This window comes from Aphis gossypii, chromosome X, assembly GCF_020184175.1.
Source record: "Aphis gossypii isolate Hap1 chromosome X, ASM2018417v2, whole genome shotgun sequence".
NCBI lineage: Eukaryota > Metazoa > Arthropoda > Insecta > Hemiptera > Aphididae > Aphis > Aphis gossypii.
The window spans coordinates 34,339,815-34,349,750 of record NC_065533.1 but is presented as its reverse complement, the minus strand read 5'-3'; the positions used below and the strand labels follow the sequence as shown (position 1 = coordinate 34,349,750).

General features: G+C 23.5%; 1 non-coding gene across 1 annotated transcript; it reads right to left on the bottom strand.

The window, feature by feature from the left end:
* Window positions 1-8,599: 8,599 nt before the first annotated feature.
* LOC114126550 (5S ribosomal RNA) lies at window positions 8,600-8,718 on the bottom strand. The gene has a single exon (XR_003592600.1). It is a non-coding gene; the product is annotated as a 5S ribosomal RNA (ribosomal RNA).
* Between the last annotated feature and the right edge of the window lie 1,218 nt (window positions 8,719-9,936).

Below are 9,936 nucleotides of genomic sequence, written 5' to 3'. Positions count from 1 at the left end.
AACTAAAAATCGGGTTTTGATTCTGTAACTCTTACAGATCAGTTAAATATTATGATAACGATTTTAATCCGTAATCATTACCTATCATTTTTTTTTTTTTTTGGAAGGGGTTATTAGATAAATATAGCTTAATTTAACCAATAACTATAGTTAACATTAATTAATGAATTGTTGTTTACAACACAATATTTTACAGAGCCATAAAAACTTTATAAAATGAATGCGAGTTAGGTCGGTAACAAATTTACAAACCCGTATTTAAGGAATCCACCATAAGAATAATAGTCCTTAAAAATAGTTGAAAAAATTACAAAATATATTATGAAATATCGGATATAGTATTTATTATATTTTTATATTTGTACCATTTTTAAGACTAAAGATATGTAAATTATAGTAATTTATATTCATTATATAATATATAAATTACTAAAATTTTCAAATGACCATAACTTCCACTCGTATTATGAATCTACTACCGTTAGTCTACTAAATTATTTAACTCAAAACTTACTCGATCAAATTTTGATTTCGCTACATCAAAATTTTAAAAAAAATTATAAATTTAATAATTTAGTGCAGTAAAAATGAGAGGCTGACTTTCGGCTTTATCTCTACAGGACTCTCTTTATGCAGTACGAGAAATCATACTAATTTAAAATATGGTATACCTATATACCTATTGATATAGCTGTATTTTAAAAATTCTAAAAATTAGGTTTTGAATAATTACATTAATAAAGAAAAAGGGGGTAAGTATCTTTCTTATTTTGCTCACACAACATAATAATAAAAAGAGATTTTGCCAATGATGATAATCGCAATAATTTATGATCAACACGGCAAATGTATTATTTAAAACAGTTAAAACCCCGTTGTCAATGCTACGCACTACACTTTAACATTATATAACAGCCGTTATTTTAGTATATTACAATACATATTATAGATATATGGACGATGTGGTATATATATATATATATATGGATAGGTACTCGCCATTCTCTATATTATTAATTATTATGTCATCACATCAAAAAAACAGTCTTTATATCAAAATACCAATGTGCAATCCGTAAATGTATGCAATATGTGTATAAAACTATAAAGCGATCAAGGTTAACTGTTTATTTGTTTATCTCAAACTAGCACGTCCGGTATATTACACCCACACGTAATGAGCGAGCGAGCAAGCTAAGAAGAAAACATTTCAGTTACGGTACCATCGTCATTTCTTGATGTTGCAAGAATTAGTCCAAACTCGAACAATCGTGTCATCTGATCCTGTGCCTATTGTTTAATGTTTTATTTGGGTGATATTATCATTTACGCGCTCATCGTAGATATGTAGTAAATATTGCAATATAACAAATGACATATATCCTTCAACTATCTAAATATTAAAATATTCGAAATCGTTGTGAATGTTAACAGTTTCGGTTTGAATTTTTGAAAATTTTCGATAATATAAAATAATATTTATTTCATCAACATTATGTAATATCATCAGAACATTATTAGTAAATATTAGAATATTATTATAAGTAATTTATAAAATTTGAAGAAACCAATATTACCAAATGTTTTTTTTTTTTTTTAATTCGTCTGTTTTAATTTGGAAAATCAAGGACTTGAAAAATTAATACAAGATTTTTCATAAGTTTTTCATATTATGACATTTACAAAATATCAAAAAATAATACATAGTCTCAATATGTTTTCATAAACGCTTAAACATTTATTTACAAAAAATTACAAATCATTTAATAGTTGAAAATGTAATGTATAGTTTAAATTACAAGTCGTTAGTATAGCAATTTAAAATATTAACAAAGCAAATATATTATATAGGCATCATTTTTTTTTAAAAATCATTTGAAGCTCATATTTTGACAAAGTTCATTAAAATCACAAAAATTTACAAATAATTTTTTAGTTGAAAATGGTTAATTTTTATTCCTTAATATTGAAATATTAATATAATATTCCACATTAGTTCATACGTATATTACAATAACCAATGAATTAATACATAAATACAATTTTTTTTTTGACATTTTAACATTGAATAATGATTATAGATTTCTATTTAAAAATATTATTCGTGAGTGCTTAGAATTTTAACATGATTACAGTAGTATATTTTATTAATACAATGCAATTTTTAATTTTTTTAATTAATTCAGTCTTGTTAATATTATAGTAGTAGTAGAAATATATTTAACGGCAATATAAAAAATATATTATTAATTATACTTTTAAGCTATAGTAGCATAGATAATATTATTAATATAAACAATTATTATGTTCATTTGAAAGAAATATGTAAAACTTTTAAATTTTAAGCAGACCTTATAATAGATATCTTAAATTTTTTTAAATTAATATGTTCATGATATTATTATTTGTTCCATTGTAATTTATAAGTATAACATAAAACCTAAATAAAAAAAGATCTTTATTGTGACCGTGACCGAGATATCGCAATAGGTGACCGTAAACTCAGCACAAGGAAAAAAATATATTAAAAGGTCTATTTTACAATGTAGACTCGACCTAATTTATTAGGTAAAAATGATTTGTATGTGAACTCAGCTCAAATAAAACAAAAATTATATATCTAATTAAAAATACCTTGTAATATTTTTGTGAATCGTTTTATGTTGCCCAACTGAGGGGAGAGGATTCTAATTATCCAATAATATTGTTTTTTTTTAAATTTTAATTGTAAAATTCTAATGTAAAAGTCAAATGATTTGTCTCAATGTTTAATTATACTAGAACAATGAATGGTCCATGATGATCAAATATCTAAAAGTTATTTATTACTTTCAAATTAAACTGTGCCGTGTTACAATAGCCTTTTTTTCATTACCTGATTATTTTCGACCGAGTTTACATCTGCTCATCTTGATAACCACCTCTTTTTAAATGTTATATTTTTAATAGTATTATATTAAGTTATTAAAAAATGCAAAATTCATTACAATGGGCATTTAATAAATATTATCATACACAAATAGAAGAATTTGGTTATGCTTCGTTGATATTATAAATTGTCACAAACTCACAAATAAGATTTGTATTTTTATTAAATTTAAATTCAAAAATGTTTAGTTATGACTTATAAATTGTAATCAAATCCACAAAAATAATTAGAACTTATTTTATATGAATATGTCCATGCAATTAAATATAGGTATTATATTTGTATGTATCTCAGCAATTTGTCACAAAAACAGGTATGAGAACAAAAGATGTTTAAAATAGGAATAACATATTTTGTAATGTCACCACTAAATTGTATGTATTTTTTAGTCAGAAATATTATTTTAAATTCCAAGGAAAGTGTCATCGTGTAACGATATTACAATTATTAAGTATAGTTCCTTTTTTTATGTATGATAAATAGTTAAAAAAAAAAATGATTCAATTTTCAACTAATATTTTTCATAATACATTAAAAAGTTATAATTATAGTAATTATATAATTATAATTAATTTACTAATTTAAAATTCTCAGAAAAATAGTATGCTTTGAAATATGAAATTTAGAAAAACATTTCAAGTAAAAAGTATGGAACTATTAAAGTGATAATGATATTTTTTTTCAAAGTATTGTATTAATAAAAATTAAGTTATATCATAAAAAAATATTTTAAAAAACGTTAATACTTTTCGAGAAAAATAATGAGTGTTTACCTTAAAATGATTTATTTTTATTATATTAGGTATGTACATTGCACTTAATAATATAGTATTATTTTAAATAATAATAAAACTACCGTGGTAAATTCCACTCAGAATAATGCGAAGAAAAATGTCAATTATTTTTGAAGGTAGAAATTTATAAATATCCTTTGTGTTTTGATTAGTTGAAATATTTTAACAAAACTTTTTTTTAATTATGATTTTGTTACACAGAGAAAATATTTTCTCATTCCCGAGAAAATATGTGCGTAGCGCGTTCCATTCAGCGTCTGATTTACGTACTTTTATCTGCTTACCTTTAACCTAGCATTTACTTTGACGAAATATTTATAAAAGAGTTAAAATTAAATATGCATAAAATAGTTATAATATTGAAACATGTATCTTTCAATAATATAGTTTTACAGTGAAACGTTTTTTTTTTTTTTTATTTGCTTTTCTTTTTTCAAGTAAAGTCATAAGACTTATTATATTGTTTAGTTACTAAACAATTTCAATAATTTTATTATTAAAACATTATCGAGACTATGAATTATAGTTAATTTATTATAAATTGATATTTTCTAGTAGAAATTTTATACTATAAATTTGTATGAAATACAAAAAATAACTCAATAAACATTAGACTTAATAACTATAAATATACATTTTTCTTCTACTACAAATTTGATTAAATTAAATATGGAATCCTATATTAGAAAAGAAATGAAAAATAATATGTAAGATAGCCGTGGAAACGGTCCATAGAACATGTTTCAAATTCCAAGTAACTACCAATTTTCCAAGAATGTATTTAAATTTATCATTCCTTTTCTGCATTAAAGCGGAGCAATCAAACAATAAATGAGATATGAGAAGGATAGCAGATTAAATCAATTTAATGACAAATGAAGGGGATTAATTCAAAGACATCTGAGATTTATGAAGAGGAAATAAATTATGACCTGTTCTGTGTCTACAGAATGCTTTAATATGTGATCTGAGGCTCTCAAAACTATGAAATCCTAGGATTTTTTTTACAAAATATTAATTTTTTGTTAATTATTATTACATTTTCAAGTTTCCGAATGATCCTAATAATTTACCAATATATCTTTAAAAAATAAAATTATTAAAATTCTAAAATTTTTAGCTACATACTCAAACTAAACAAATAAAAATATAGGTAAACTTAATGTCCGTATCCTTGCTTTCCTTAGTTTTAATATTTTAAAATCACTTAAATTAATTTAGTTATAAATTTGTGGATCACAAAATAATTCATAATTTATTATCGTATGAGTGAATGACGAAGAATTTATTATCATTTAAATGTACTTTTTGTTGATGATATAAAGTTGAACTTAATAGCTATAGTGTGATTAGTGCAATACGACTTTTGAAAATTGATTTGAATTTTTAATATATCTATCACCTATCTGTCTGAGATTGATCAGACCACATTTTAAGATTTTTTATTCAAATTTCAAATAATAAACATTTAAACTTTCATACATTTTAAACATTCAAACCAAATGAAATTGATTTCAATTACACATAGCTAACAACAAAAAAAATTACGATAAAAATTACGAAAAAAACATCATTAGAGCTTAGAAAAAACAATTTTCTATGCATATCTATTTCAATGAGAGTATTAAATTGCTTGCTCTTACAGATTAGGGGTATTAAACTATTTAGACAGCTTTTTTTTGTGTTTCTGTGATAGGAATCAATCGCTTTGGTATATTCTTTATCTCGATGATGGGCATTTGACAATCGTCGTGTCTTACCGTCGTTAGTATTATCAATAAACAATCCATGTATTAATATCGGTTATTATCTTATATATTAGTATCGGCCCTAATGAATATCATTATGGTATTGGCTTTTTTTATTTATTATAGACATTTTAATGAAATTCTATAGATAAGAACTACAAATCGATCAAATTAAATCATATAATATATTATATTAACTTATATTGGTTGGAACAAATATAATATGACGTTCTAAAAACCGTAAAAACAAAAACAGAGTTTCGATTAAAGAAATCAATGGCATTAGGGGTCAGAATCGACTGAATATAAATAATTAAATAAAAACGACGTTGGTAGCAAAAGTTTAGTCTATTATAAAATATGTAGGTACAATGTTGACTAATAACATATTATTTATAAGAAGATATTTTAGATGTTAATAAAAAATTTGATTTATCTAAAAAAATGCTGAACACGTTTTCTTATAGAATCAAAATTTAAACAAGCCACTAAAATTAGCGGATACACTTGTCTTAATAGGAACTAAAACTAGTCTTCAGATGTTTTCAACTATTAAAATTCAATACTTCACAAAGATAATATTAATAATTAATTATTATATTATAACTTACTAAGGGAATTGAAAGCAATTGGTTTTTTGTTTTTGTATGATACACATAAACGAAATATGGAAATTTAGAAATGTTTTATTTCTATGTTTCTATTGTTTGTCTACAGTATTGTAATAATAATTTAATTTAATATGAACTTGACACTGATAAAATTACTATTGTAAAATAATTAACATAACGAAAATTTGCTATAAACTATATTTCAATGAAAATAACATAAATATGAAGGAGCATTATAATATAATATCAATAGGTACGTTTAAATTGGTCATTTATAGTCTAAAGTACGAAGTCACATATAATAATTATTAATTTATAATATGTATCCTACTCTTCCCATAAATTTAATTACACGTTAAAACCATCCTGTGAAGTAACATTTATAGATTTTATTAAAAATTTAAATGCATTACTGTCTATATTATATTCTATATGTATATTAGTATACTTGCTAAATATGCTTTGTATATTGTGCATATAGGTAATGTATAATATTGTATATAGACATACAAGTATGAAGTAGTATACTATTGTAATAAAAAAAGTCAAGTTTTGGATTCGCGAATTCGCGAAGTGTAATTTATACCAAAGAAGTATCCAAATTTTTTTTTTTAATTATGATTTTGTTACACAGAGAAAATATTTTCTCATTCCCGAGAAAATATGTGCGTAGCGCGTTCCATTCAGCGTCTGATTTACGTACTTTTATCTGCTTACCTTTAACCTAGCATTTACTTTGACGAAATATTTATAAAAGAGTTAAAATTAAATATGCATAAAATAGTTATAATATTGAAACATGTATCTTTCAATAATATAGTTTTACAGTGAAACGTTTTTTTTTTTTTTTATTTGCTTTTCTTTTTTCAAGTAAAGTCATAAGACTTATTATATTGTTTAGTTACTAAACAATTTCAATAATTTTATTATTAAAACATTATCGAGACTATGAATTATAGTTAATTTATTATAAATTGATATTTTCTAGTAGAAATTTTATACTATAAATTTGTATGAAATACAAAAAATAACTCAATAAACATTAGACTTAATAACTATAAATATACATTTTTCTTCTACTACAAATTTGATTAAATTAAATATGGAATCCTATATTAGAAAAGAAATGAAAAATAATATGTAAGATAGCCGTGGAAACGGTCCATAGAACATGTTTCAAATTCCAAGTAACTACCAATTTTCCAAGAATGTATTTAAATTTATCATTCCTTTTCTGCATTAAAGCGGAGCAATCAAACAATAAATGAGATATGAGAAGGATAGCAGATTAAATCAATTTAATGACAAATGAAGGGGATTAATTCAAAGACATCTGAGATTTATGAAGAGGAAATAAATTATGACCTGTTCTGTGTCTACAGAATGCTTTAATATGTGATCTGAGGCTCTCAAAACTATGAAATCCTAGGATTTTTTTTACAAAATATTAATTTTTTGTTAATTATTATTACATTTTCAAGTTTCCGAATGATCCTAATAATTTACCAATATATCTTTAAAAAATAAAATTATTAAAATTCTAAAATTTTTAGCTACATACTCAAACTAAACAAATAAAAATATAGGTAAACTTAATGTCCGTATCCTTGCTTTCCTTAGTTTTAATTACACGTTAAAACCATCCTGTGAAGTAACATTTATAGATTTTATTAAAAATTTAAATGCATTACTGTCTATATTATATTCTATATGTATATTAGTATACTTGCTAAATATGCTTTGTATATTGTGCATATAGGTAATGTATAATATTGTATATAGACATACAAGTATGAAGTAGTATACTATTGTAATAAAAAAAGTCAAGTTTTGGATTCGCGAATTCGCGAAGTGTAATTTATACCAAAGAAGTATCCAAATTTTTTTTTTTAATTATAATAAAACGAATTTAAGAAATAAATAAATAATTCATCAACTACATAATATCTACAAGTAGGTATCTTGTATCGAGTAAAAAATTCTCTTTCCACAACGTGAATCAAAAAAAGTCTTAAGGTTTTTTTCTTTTGCAAGTTGTGCTTCTTCGTCCAACATTTAAAGTTTGTATAGCCGTTATACATATATAAATATATATATATATTATTTTTATATTATGATTTTTCATATAAGTATTAATAAAACAAATTGTAATAATAGTAAATATTTTTTAGTTATATATAATAAAATAAACAATCTTGTGCATGGTATATACATAACATGTAGAACGTAAGTCACAACTGTACGAGAATAGGTGTAACATTATCAATCGATAACTTTTAATAATATTTATGACAATTTTTATATTTCAAAACACTAAAAAAATTATCCACATTTTTTTTGGATGAGACTTTGAGATATACTTACGTGAATAGATATTTTACTAGAATCCGTGAATCCGTATAAAAAATCGTTAACTAAATATTTTATACCAATGCATATTTTTCCATAGTAAATACAAAATGTAAATTGAAGTTTTAAATTAAATTTGCTTTAAAAAAAAAAAATAAAAAGGGAACTTGCCAACGGCACGTAGTGTTCCCAAGCGGTCACCCATCCAAGTACTAACTACGCCCGACGTTGCTTAACTTCAGTGATCGGACGAGAACTGGTGTATTCAACGTGGTATGGTCGTTGGCAGTAAACTCAGATTATCAAATCACAGATAATTATTATAGTAGGTACTAAATACCTAGGTATAATATTTTGTAAAATAAAGAAACTGACTTTCGTTTACTGAAAACATCATCATATAGAATGAATGGCATGATTAAACGGCTAAAGGTTGTGTTCCAGGCTCATCCATTGGAAGTTTAACTTGTGTAATACCAACACTGTAACCCATTAAAAATTGTATAATTTAAAAAAAAAATTGTATTCTTACATAACTATAAGCATATTATGTGATAATCATAAATAGATAAATTGTAAATTTACATAAACTTCATCTGGCTTAAATTATTAATGTGATTTAGATAAAGGTCTACATTAATATACCTACCTAGTTAACTGTACAAGATTATAATATTGTTAGGAGACAATTTACCTTTAATATTTAGTTAGAGATATAATATGTCATATGGCATAAGGTTATAGTAAAATATTAGGTAGGTACTAGGTTTTTTTTAACCTATCCATTGTCGATCCACATTATAATCCTCATTGAACAAATACAAAAAATAAATTTTGAGGTGCCCTGGATGTTACTTTAAAATTTATTGTACAGTTAGTCATTCCACTACATAATAATATTAAAACAAAAGTTGAAAATGGATTCTTCTAAATGTAAAATTGTCTATGTTAAATGCGTTAGTAAAACAAAGATAGCAATATTGTGGATATACCGCAATAACATGGTAACGTAGTTCTCATTAACATCCTGAATGTTCAATACAAATTATTTTAATAAATATTATAGTACCTACCTTAATTTCTCGAAAATTCATGCTATTGTTGTTTTATATCATTTTTATTTCATTTTGATTTATATATTATATATATATATGCATTTATGTATTATATTTACCTACAGATATTATATTAAATGTCAATACCATCATCTCTTGTTTTTATTTTTACTTTACTTTTACTTGACATACTAAAAACGATTGTTCTTTTAAATTTAACATTAATTATCATTAGTCCACTTCCTTATTTTTTTATTTTTTTATCAGTTTCACAAAAAAAAAAAAAATACAATAATAATTACTAAATTTTAATTAGATATATAGCTACTTATTTTTATAAAAACAGTATGCCTACAGTATAACACCAAAGAACAATAATGTAGGCAAGTGGGTATCGTTCTATTATACATTATATAGGTACCTATTATACATTATATAGTGAGTTACTTT